At 48.6% G+C, this 12,174-nt stretch overlaps 1 long non-coding RNA gene across 1 annotated transcript; it reads left to right on the top strand.

The window, feature by feature from the left end:
- The first annotated feature begins 3,575 nt into the window (after positions 1-3,575).
- On the top strand, positions 3,576-5,584 carry LOC140003602 (uncharacterized). The gene is made up of 2 exons (XR_011812520.1): positions 3,576-3,905; positions 4,057-5,584. It is a non-coding gene; the product is annotated as an uncharacterized lncRNA (long non-coding RNA).
- Positions 5,585-12,174: the final 6,590 nt, after the last annotated feature.

Here is a 12,174-nt window from a genome sequence, read left to right as displayed (position 1 = left end):
ATTCCCCTTAAGGTTACTCTGTGATGTGGAGTGTGTTTTGGAGCGTGCTTGGCGCACTTCAGTATGCGGTGAGTTCCTCCGCCGGGGTTCCCCTTGGAGCTCCTCAGCAGGCAGTAAGGATATGTCATCCTTTGAGTCGTCTCTTACCTTTAAAGCAGCTTTTCTCCATTAAAGCTGTTTTGTTTTTGACTTAAAACTTTACAGAGAACACTGCATTTCACAGTCCTGTGATGCAGATTTTTTTTGCAGGGAGAGCGGGCTGAGGGAAGAAGACGAGAGCTGCTTTTAGGGCCGTGCAGGTCTTCACACCTTGTCTGCGGTGTGCCTTTTTCACCAGCAGTTCTCTTTGTGCCCCTCCCCAGTTTGCTTCTCCCAGGGATTTTAGCAGAGCCGATGCCCTCTCAGACTGTGCAGACTGATGGGAGCTGAAATTACTCTTGGGTGTTTGCAGTTTGTCTCTTTTAAATCCTTCCTCAGAGGATGCCTCTCACCCCAATTTTGGGACGAAGCTCAGGCATTCTCTTCCCTTCTCCCTCTTGAATACTATGGGTTTGTGTTTCCTTCATGCTTCTCCCCAGGGCTCATCCTGGGGCAGAAACCTTCCTAGAGCAGGGTGAAGAGAACCCTAGCCCTCCCTTGTCAGCCTCCCCTCCTTCTGGGGGTGATTTCCCTCCCTGGGGTGCTCGCTCAGCACTGAAATCCTCTTGGAGGCTCCTAGGTCCTTGTGGTCCCAGGTCCTTGGGCAGCCCAAAGTGGTGGGAACCCCTCACCCAGCCCCTCAGAGCCCAGCTCCACTTTACACCATGTGTAAAGACCTCCAGCTGCAGAGGCCATCCGTACTGTTCCAGAAAATTTCAGCTAATTGCACAAGAGGTGAAGCTCTGGTACAGCAATGAGTGATTTGGCCTCAGGCCCCGCACAGCAGACAGCAGCTCATGAACACCAAAGCCCAGGCATGTGATCGCAGACCCTTAATCTAGCTAAAATACCTCATGGCCTGACCTCATTAGAAAAAAAGCCACAAAACAGATCTCCCTGGGTTGTTCCTTGCTGTGTCCAGTGAAATACTGGGAGCTTGGCCAAATATTTCTCTCTCTCTCTGGTGAAGGGCTTTGCTCTCCTCTCTGTCTTGGAAACACTCATAGACCCAGAATGTGACTGGATGCTGAGGTCTCTGCACTGGTAATGCGCATTGAAATTCATGTATGGAAAAGATGGGAAAATGATGACACTTCCATGCATGTGGCTTAATTCTTTATAGGAGTTGTCTGCAACCCACAGGTTGTGGATGAAGTTGGGCTACAAGGGTGGCTTGGTCCCTATAGATGTACCTCTGTGTCCCTTTGCACAGGGAGAAGCATTCTTTTTTATTTCCCCCTTCTCAGTTCAGCTCAGGTAGGTGGTCGCAGCAGTCCTGCCTTTCCCAGCTGCAGTGCAGGCAGGGGATGTGGGGACAAAGAGTTTGGTTGGTGTACGGGGATGAAGGATGACTGATGTTTCCCTTTAGCTGACACAGCACCTCTTGTATCACCCAGGAGCATCGGAGCAGCTTGGTACAAACCAGCTGAGCATCGTCAGTGATTTGTCGTGGTCATTAGCACAGCTTGCAGCCCCGTGGCTGGGGGCTGCTGATGGTGCGCAGTGCTGCGGGGTGCTGCCTGCTGGGCTGCGGAGCCCTAGGACAGCCACCTGCACCCATCACCATTAAATGTCAATAAGAGCCTATGAGGGAGAGGCCAGGGGAAGTGGAAATGGCAGCTCAGCAGGCAGTGACAGATAGCGCACAGGGGCACGCTGGAGAATGATTGATTTATTTATTTAGGGCTTTGTTCAGAGAAGATTCAGTTGCATGGAGTTTGGGCTTAACACCGTATGGGGAGGTGCAGAGAACAGTACTCGAGGCCTTTCCCAGCACAGTACTTATGCGTTTATTTAATCCCTTGCACAGCATCAGGGCCAACCCCATGCCAGTCCTTTGCCTTGCCACCAAGCTCAGCTGCTGTGAGAGTTTCAGGTGCTGCAGCAGCATGGAGGGAAGTTTGGGCAGTGCAGGTTTGGGGTCTCCAGACCCAGCCTTGGGTTGGCAGTGTTGAGGAGATGCAGTCCCACCATGCACAGTTCTGCTCAGTTACTTCCCAGCTTTTGTTTGTGGCAGCAGGGGTAGGATGGTCCTGGGGCCACCCTGCAGGGGACTGTCACCTTCTTACTCATCTGGGAGACGTCTCTGGTCAGACACCTTTTGGCATGCCCTACTGCTGACCGGGACAGCAAGGCACAAGCTGACTGCTCCCTGCAAACCTCTGGTGTGATGTAGCCCAAGCTCCGTGCCCAGCCTTTGCTGTTCATCTTCTGGATCCAGAGCATGTCTCTGCTGTGGTCCAACACATTAGGAATTGCCAGACTTAATCAAACTAGTGATTCATCCCCTCTGGGAGCCTTTCTCAGGCGTGGGTGGCACCAGCTGCTTCCCAGGGAGGTGTGAAAGGGCCCTGGCAAACAGTTAGTCAGTGTCTCTGCGGGGTGTCACGTCCTGGCACTGGTTGTTGGCCCGGAGATCAGCCTTGTCTCAGGTGAAAATACAGCAAAGCGCTATCATAGAGTACAGAGATTGTGGGGAAAAAGCCAACAAAGTTCTCCCCGATTAAAATGCCTCCTGAGGAGGGCAGCTGCCCTTCCTTACAGCTGCACGTGGCTTTCCTGTAAAAGATTCAGAGCCTTTTCTCTTCTCCCCTGGACAAGTCTTTGGCTGATGGCCGCTGTTTTGATGGGCTGCCTGGTTCTCCGGCATGTCTCCATTCTGCAGGGACTCCCTTTGGTTTAATTACCTCCTCTGTGCCCATTTACCACTAAACTTTTGGGGACTGTTACTTGGCTGCTGCTGCCAATCTGACTGCTCTGTGACTTGGAAATAAAAATAAAAATCAAGCATCTATTAGAAGTAGCCAGGCTGATAATGGAGACAATTCAAATGTGATGTGTATCACCTAAGGGCTCAGCACTCCAAAGCAAGACCAGGAGGAAGCACTTGGTTGCTTAAGAGAAGGATGCAGAGGTGCAGGTGTGAGCTGGAGGGCAGCTGTTGGAGAGAGACCTTTGCTGGAGGATGCTCTAGCCACCTGTGGGAGGTATCTGCAGCTCTGCCTGGTCTCTGCTGATGCCTCATTCACTGCCTGAGTAGCACAGCAGAAAAATGAATGGGAGTAAGTTTTTTATTTTTTTTTCTTTTTTAAAGTAAATTTAGAGTGTTATCTGCAAAATGCAGGTGGAAGGAATGTGTTCTGTCGTGAAGACTTCCCACAGATTTAAGTCCCTTGTGTCTTTTCTCCTTATGTAACTGCTTAAAAATAGGACCGAAGAAAGAATAGAGCATCTTTGCTAGTGTTAAGCTGGTAGCTAGTTAGGGGTGGCTATTTATTGTATAGGGCAAATAACTCAGAGCTCTGCTTTATGGATGTGCAGAATGGCTGCTGCTCTCAGGAAACAGGAAAATGTTTCTCTTCTGTCATTTCACTTCTAGGGAGGCACAGTGACCTGCAGTGCCTTAGCTCAGGGTAACGAGTCTGTTGTATTTGTGCTTACCCAGCAGGCAGCAGCAGGTCAGCTGGGCTCCTGGTAGAGGTGGGGAGGCTTAAATAGGGACAAGCAAATTGTGTAATGATCCCTGCTGTGCTTCCAGAGGAGGCTCACCTGGGATAATGCTGTCCCCCGCTAGGTGACCACCATCACCCTTTGTTTCCAAATGTGTTTCACTTACTTCTGTGGGTGAGAAGTATTTACGGCTGTTTGCAAAAGGCAATGTGCTGCTCAGGAAAGGGTTGGCTCTGCATTGTACCTCCATCTGGCTGCTGGTCTGAGCTGTGTGCTGCTGAAATATCCAAGCATTTTACGATGACAGCAAGTCATGGGTATGCATGTACTAGGATGCTCTCCCTTCTGCTCCCAATATCTGGGCATTTGATGCTTCCAGTTTTGATGATGTCCCATTATTATTATTTAAAACGATAGGACAAATCTCAAGTCTGAAAACAACTACTCATTGCTATTCTGATTTCACAGGTGTAGCATCCAGAAACATCGAAATGACACTAGTGTATATTAAACAACCCTTGTCCTGGAGAACCTGTGGTGATTGCAGAAGGAAGGAGGATGACCTCAGAGGGGGGCTGCAAACTAGGCAGGCCAGGCACAGGATGGAGGCAGGTTCTGACACACCACTGGCACCGGCAGTTGCTGGTGTTGTCCACAAAGTAAACTCGTGGTATCCCAATAAGCTATATCCCTCTTTCTGAAGACCACGTGAGGCAAAGCAGCACCTTCTGTTTGTGCTCCCTCTTGGTTTAATGTTTATTTCTCAGTGTGAGGAGCTCACCAGCCGGCAACACCATCCCTTTGAGCCCTGGTCTCAAGGCCCCTCGTTGCCTGCTTGCCAAGTGCTCTTTGTTCACTGTACAGCTGCTTTAAGGACCTGCTCACCAGCTAGGCTTTGGAGAGATTAACAATGTCTCTATTTTATTTTTTTTTTTCTGTACAATGTCCTTGACAAGCCAGAAATCCGCCCATTCACTGTTTCGAGCAATTAAAATGATGACACCGCCATCAACCCCCACGCAACCGGTTGGCCAAAGTGCTGTGTGATGGAAACTCCGGTGAATTTTTATGTAGCTTGGCAGAGAACAACCCTGCTGACTTCCCAGGCTTTGTTGCTCAAATACAAACATCTAAAAACCAGCGTTAGGCACTGAAAGCCGCGCCAAAGCCGACTGCTGCCGCCGTATAATAAAACAGCATGTGGAGGGTTGCTGTTCTAATTGGGTAGCCAGGAACCCCGGTGGACGACGGAGCTTATTTATTGATTGCTCTTCAGATCGGGAACTGGACGGCACCACAGGGAGCTAGTAAAGGAGGAAAAGCATTTTAAATACATTGTAAATGCTCCTTTGCAGGATTAATGAGCGGGAAACTGTAACGTGTGTTAACAGGATGCACAGAAAAGTGAAAGCTGGTAAACCTGTGCGGCTTTGCCTTCCACAGGAGAATTCTGCTTCAGCAGAGAAGGGGAAATACAGGCTGTGATAAATGTCGCCTTATTGCTGGGGCCTTGCAGTGGGAAAGAACCTGTAGTGTCACGCTGAAGTTCTTGCAAATTGAAAACTGTTTGAAAATACAGGGGAAAAAGCAAAGAAATAAGTGGAGGGGGAAGAGTCAGAGGAAGTAGAAACATCTCCTCTTGGCTGCTCATTCCCTTAGGGCCAATCTGCAAAATGGACAAAATGAATGCTGCAATGTCTCCTAGACAGCTATGAGGGATTCAACCAGCAGAGAGCTGAAGGTGTCCAGTGGAGACCGTGCTGGAGCAGGCTCCCTGCAGCATGGTGTCTGGCTCTGTAATGGCCACGGTGCCATTCAATAACCCATAGGTTCACCTCACCTGCTCCCATCCTCATCGGCTAACTCCGGGAGCTGTAAGAGAGCACGGTGAGTTGTGACCCTGCTTACTCTGTGCTGAGTATTTGGATCTTCACCGAAAGGCTCTGTACGGTTCTTCTGCACGTTCAAACTGCTGGGGTGGGGGTGCCGAGTTTCTGATGCACAGATGTGCAATGAAAGTATAAAAGCCTGCGCTGTCGTTTTAGGAGTGTGTGCTGTTCCCACACTTTGCCAAACTCTTATAATTACCCGAACACCTGCAGCTTGCCTGCAATTCAGTCCTGGGTGCTTTTTTTCCTGCTGGATCAGCTCATTTCTAGTTGTCTGTCGTATGGGAGATGTGCTCTCAGCAGAGCAGTTATCGGTTCTGGAGCAGCTCCTGCAAGCAGAGGGATGGGCAGGAGGGGAAGTGTGAGTGCAGGTGGAGAGTCCCTGGTAGATCTAGACCTGACCCTGCACTGAAGGATGACCACTAAGATCAGTGGGCTAGGCATTCAGACTTCTGCTGCCTCTGACCTTTGCTGTTTTGTGACTTTTGAAATGGGGTTGGTGGTATCCTCTGTGAGAGCTCTTGGCTGCACACAACCCACCCGCCTTTGGGTATCTCCTGGGCTGTCTGCTTGGGAGGCAGCTGCCCCAAAACCACTGTGTGCTCAGAGATGAGCTTTCAGGGCATCTTGGCAGACTTGAATGCAGCAGGACAGGGTGTCTCCACGGGGCTCAAATGTTTTGGCAGTGACGTGACTGCTTCATTGCTGGAGCTCTCAGTTCAGTGATGCTTGAAAGATCTCCACTCACGCTTGGACCACCGTGGGCTTTTCAAATGAGAGGGCTCTGTTGTTGTTATCCAGCCCTTCCCTGTGTGGGGAGAGGGATTTCTTAAGCACACAGAGGTTTGTGATGCAAGTACTCATTATCCACCGCAGTTGGTTACAAATGAATCATAAAGTAAACTTAATGAAACAAAGCACACAAAAGTAGATTGATATTTGACTTGGCTGGGCTTGGTGTTTTCTCTTCTGTATTTTTTGTCAGTTTGGCAAATACTCTAGGACTTTATCCAGCCTTGTTCCCTCCATGTCATCCCTTTAGAGGTTTTCACAAATCATGCCAAAGTAAGGGAGGAACAAGTGAAATGAGACACAAACAACACAGAGGTAAAAGCAGAGCAAAGGTACTGGGGCGTATTTTTCTTTTGATCAAAGTCTATTTGACCTGCTTGGGGCATACTGACAAAGAAGTTTTATTTCTAAAGTTGTAGATATTATTTTTCAGAGATTTCCTCTGTATATCTTACAGGTATTTTACAAAGATTGGCATGCCTATAAGTAGTCCCTGCTGCTGAGGCTAACTTCATGGGATGGGTGGAAAAGTCAAGTAAAACTTGCAGTAATAGCTATGGAGAAGTTTTATGTCATAATGTATAGCAAAATCCCAGGGCCTGTTTCAACTTTTGCTTTAGGTTTGGCACCCAGGGGATGGTAGACAAGAGCAGGCAGCCCCTGAGCCTCCCAGCACAGCCTTCTCTTTTCCTCTTTGAGAAGCTTCGCGAGGGGACAGGAGGGGGTTCTGTCTTCTTGTGTCGAGAGCAGCACAAATAAAAGCCATCAGGAGGAGGAATGGGGGGTTATTTTCAGGTTGCGTCTGCACTAGCCAACAATTTTTTCTCCTCTTAAAAGCCAAAAACTCACTGGAGGCAGTCCTCTGGCAGCAGGGAGGCTGCTTTGGGGAGGCTTTCCCTCCGGTTGCCTCATCAAAGCAAATCTACTCAGGGCATATCTCACTCCATGGGCAGGGTAACAAGTAAATAGATCCAACCAGCCCATCTCCAGGTGGTTTTCGATGCCTATTAGCAGCAAGCTACCTGCCCAGAGCATTGCTGCTGTCCTGCTGAGAGCTGAAGTGCTGACTGCCCAGTGCAGGCGCAGCTCTGCTGTGTGTCCGTCTGTCCTCCAGGTGGTATGACGGCTTGAAATAACATAGTAATTCAGTTCTGCAGGGGTGCTGAGGGCTCTCAGCTTGCCTGAGGCTTTGAGAGGGCTTAGTCCCTATCCTAAGCAGTGAGCACCTTGGAGACTTGAATTTTGAAGCCCAAAGCCACTACCCTTGAAATGGGTGGCAAAGGCAGCATTGGTTTCAGAGGATGAGTGTGGTTTTGTTTGCTGGCTCAGGTACATCAGGGATCCAGGTGTCAAAGGCTGGCTCCAGCGTGTCCCATGTGGCTAATTTGCAGGCAAAGCATTAGCCTGGTGAAGCCAAACCTTTAGGGCCGAGTCCTCCACAGACACGGGCAGATGCAGTTGTTAGTGCTTTTGGAAAAGCTGGGCCATTAATTATGAATGGAGCATGTGTACTTGCTTACTTCCAAGGGACATGGAGCATAAGGGTGTCTGCCTTTGTACAAGACGTGCAGGCACACAGTGAAATACAGCAGTAGTTAAATGTTAATGCTCACGATCAGATTTTGGCTGTCTTCCTGAGTGACTTTGCAGATGTGGGGTTTTGTTTTTGTTTTTAAAGTCTTGAAGAACAAAGAGCCTGAGAGCCCTCGATGTGAGATTTGAAAGCTCTTCTGATCGGAAAGGAGGGGGGAATCACTCAGAAACCAGCCAAAAAAAGCTCAGGCACCAATTAAAAACTAAACAACCTTCCACTGACATTTGAAGTGGTCTCTTGCTCCTGGAGAGGGAACGGTGTTGGTGGAAGCCTTCTAGTTGGTGCATTTGAGAGTCCCTTTTACTGACATTGACCTAAGGGCTCAGGTTATTTGGATTTGTTATAATTATAATGAGACTTTGAGTGTTCCTTGTCTCTGCATCATAGTGAAGTCATGAGTCTTCTGGACCATCTACAGTGGTCTTTGGCTGCAGTAGAGTGGTTATCAGATGAGTAATGGCAACAACCCCCATTTAAAGTTGCTTAAGAAAAGAAAAAAAAATGCAATCAGTGAAATAAGTTTCTTATGTAGTCAGAGCAAAGCAGTCCTTTTTTCTTCTGTTTGCTACCAACAAATAAACCAAAATCTCTGGAAAACTAAAATTGTCTTACTGCTTGGGCAGCTGTTTGACAAGTGGTGAAGCAGCACTGAGGTCGGGTAACCCCGTTGTCCAAGGATGAGCAGTGACAGGGATTCTTCTGCCTGCTGGTTTGATGAGTCTGTGAGTAGTGCTTATGGAAATAAGAGGGTTAATGAGAGCCTTCAAAGTCTGCTGGAAGCCTGAACTTATTCCTGGCAGTTATGTGACCTGCTCCTGCCTCCTTGACAGATCCCAGCAGATTTCATCTCTGACTCAGGCCAGCTCTGGGTCCTTGTTATGTTGCTGTGACATTAGGAAACTCTCTGTAGGCGTGAACTAGTGAAAATCAACTGAATTTTGCATGGCAAACTTGGTTTGTTCCATCTGAAGCTTTGATCCTTCCTGTCTGTTTTCAGTGTATGATAGACTTATTTCTTTTTCCTTTCTTATTTTTCTTTCTTTTTCTTTTTTTTTCCTTTTTCTAATTTTTATTGTACTTTTTATTGTTCATAGCTATTGTATCATCTGGCTGTCTTTAGCAGTCTGACTTCACTACCTCAGCAACTCAGCAAGTGACCCATACTGAGAAGCAAAGGCTGGGCTGTGGAAGTCATGCAGGTGATCTGGAAGTGGCTAGTGAGCACCCAGTGCATGGAGAACAGTCACTGCCTGCAGTTATTTCATGGGGAAAAGCAGGGTTGGGACATGAAGCGGATGTGCTCAGCCTCTCTCTGTCTGTGTGGAGATGGTTTTCTTCTGCTCTGCTCTCTTCTGAGCAGCAAACTGGCAGAGAACAGGGGCTGGCACACTGCTGTGAGGCTCCAGGGGACCTCTGATGAGATGCATTGTTTATTTCTGATTTTTTCTCAATTCTGTGTTTTTTCTTCCCCCCTGTATTTTTATCTGAAGGCTGTTACCTCTGGCTTCCAAAGATCTCCCATTCTGGACTGACTACACCGAAACAGCCCCTGATAGCAGGCACAAGGAAGTTTTTTGTGTGATGCCCTCATCTTGGAGCCCTGGTGGAGCCCGGGTGTCCCACAGAGGTCCAACTGACAGAGCTGAAGTGACAGAGAATCTGCTGCCTCCTTGGGTACATTGTCCGGTGGTTAATTAATCACCTTAGCTGTCCTGCACCAAGAACAACTCTATTTCTCTGTAGAAATGCCTTTGGTTTCCAGCCACTGGGTCTCAAGATGCTCTCATTTGTCAGATTAAAGAGCCTCATCTTATTACTCCTCTCTCTGCGTAGGCACTTGCTGACCACTCTCAAGTCACCTCTTCACCTTCCTGGGGACAGACTAAATGGATTGAATGTCTCTAGTTCCCGGCTGTTTATCAACCTCCCATTCTTCTTGCTTCTGCTGCCTCTCCAATTTGCTCTCAGCCTCCTCTCCAGCTGGACACAGCACGGTGTGTGCATGTCTTGTGCTGTGGTCAGAGAGCCCCTGGCTGCCCAAGCTGAGCCTCTCTGCATCTCAGAGCTAAGCTTGCCCTCAGCGCTGTGTGCTCTGGGGTCAGGTTGAGCCCTTGTTCCTGCTCCAGATTCCCCATGAGAATGGGATGGGGAGCAAAGAGATCAGCCTGCTGTGCCCCTTGGGGTTTATGTGCCACTAGTTGGACACCTTCTCTGTCTATGGAAGAGGAAAAGGGAGGTCCTGAGACAGGCAGCTGTGCCGGGCAGGGAAGGAGAGACAGGGGAGCATGGCAGTGTTTGGAGTCTGCTCACACACAAGTTCACCCAGCTCCAAGTGAGTGTAATTGCGGAGACAAAGTAGGAGCAGCCTGAAAATCACAGGGATGGCATAACTTCCAGCCGTGGAGAAAGGGGCCTTTACGAGGTCTTGAACCAGTGTCCTTACCTGCTTTGTGCTGCGGTGTAATGTGCGAGCGCTCAGCCACTCCAGCCCCGGTTAGAAATGAGAAATTTCAAGGGCTATTGAGCACTCTGTGAATTTTCACAGTGGCTCAGCGCAAAGTTATTTAGCACAGGTGTTTTGGTAATTGTGATGCATTGGGAAAATTCACAGTGCTCAATGGCCCTCAAACTTCCACCTGCTTGGTGTGGTGGTTAAGTATTAGTGCAGTGGATTATAAGATAAAATATGCAGGAGAGAGTTGCTGGCTGCAGGACTTTTTCTGGCACTGGTTATATTTCTTTGTTATTCTACGATCGCTTTGTTTATCCGGTGTATATTAGAAGGACAGAAAGTTGACTTCGGTGGCTCTTAAAGTTGAGTGTTTTGCACATAACAAACCTGTGAGGTCCACGTGCCTTCATGGCCCAGGTGAAAGCACCATGGAGAGGAGCGGTGCCTTGAACCACCACCTCCAGCACCCCACAGCTTCTGCTCTGAGGCAGCACCACATCAGAAAATGCCCAACGAAGAGCTCTGGGAAGGGAGAAACAGAGGAAGAACACCTATCCACACACCTCTACATGTGTGTGAGGTACAGAAGGCCTGCGAGCTCTGGGTAGAATTTTCTTTAAATTACTGTTTTCAAGTCCCTGGTGCTCCCATGCTGGCTGTGCCAGGAGTAACCTTTTGGGGAAGGATGTGTCTGTCTGTCTGTCCTTTCAGGCACCAATGAATTGGCTGGGCAGCTTAGCAAGGATGTGATGTGGCCTAGTACAAACACGCAGAAGACAAAAAAAAAAAGCTTTAGTTTAACTTTTACTTCAGCCCTGACTGTGGAACATCATGGCAAGTACATGCTCTGAGCTGATGACACAGGCCAATATTACCAAGCAATTAAAATATAGAAAATACCATTTTCTGCTGTTACCTAAGCTGGATTTTCAGACTTCCTCTCTTCCTACAAGCTGTGCTGTGATTGCTGTCCTGTGATGTGGCAAGCTAAAGCAGAAGGACCTCCTATGCTGTGGGGTGGCTGAGCTCGTTGGCTGCCGCTGCCATTTGCAGACAAAACTGATTTTATTTATTTATTTATTTATTTTTATTTATTTGGTGATGAATGGGTACTAGCAAGGATGCTAGTAGTGTGATTCCCCTCCTTCCACAGCTTTCCTCCCAGATAAGCACACGTAGCCGCCTGGCCTCCTTCCACCCACTTCTCTCCATATGTTCACCGAGTTATCACAGGAATGTGCCCGCGTGCAACCCTTAAATCGAGGTTTTTGCATCTGAAGGCAACAGGTGACAAATAAGATTGCACTGGAAATCCAAAATCTGTGCTGGGAGAGGAGGAGGGTGGCTGGGACTGCCGAGCCTCCAGCACTGTGTCCACGCACAGGGGTTTGAACAGGTGAGGAGGACGAAAGCATGGTTTCCTAATTTCAAACAGCCTCCACATGGGGAAGCAAGCCTGTCCCGTGTGGATCCTGGCAAGCCCGTGGGCTGGCTGTGCTGCGAGCTGCTGGCAGGGCACAGTGATCCTTGCAGTGAGCTGTGCTCCTGTGTGTGCAGGTGGGACCTCGGCCATCAAAAGGAAAAACACAACTGTGGAGGCTGTCAGGAGCAAAACGCAGCCACCTGCGGGCGGCTCCCAAAGAGGAGAAGCTGGTGTGGAACTAGAGAGTGCTGCCGCAAGGAAGATTAATGGGAGGATTTTACTTTGAGCATACTGGGAATTTTGATTTTTTTTTCAGTTCTGACAAGATTTCAAAGGTCTCCTCTCTTCCTCTCAAGCCACAGCTTTGGGTATTATTAACATGCAAATTAAGATGGTTTATAGAAAGCAGCATCTTGAAAAGCTGACAAGCGTTGCA

This window comes from Anas platyrhynchos, chromosome 13 (assembly GCF_047663525.1).
Source record: "Anas platyrhynchos isolate ZD024472 breed Pekin duck chromosome 13, IASCAAS_PekinDuck_T2T, whole genome shotgun sequence".
NCBI classification, from domain to species: Eukaryota; Metazoa; Chordata; class Aves; order Anseriformes; family Anatidae; genus Anas; species Anas platyrhynchos.
Note: the sequence above shows the minus strand (reverse complement) of the source record. Positions and strands in the feature narration are given on the sequence as shown.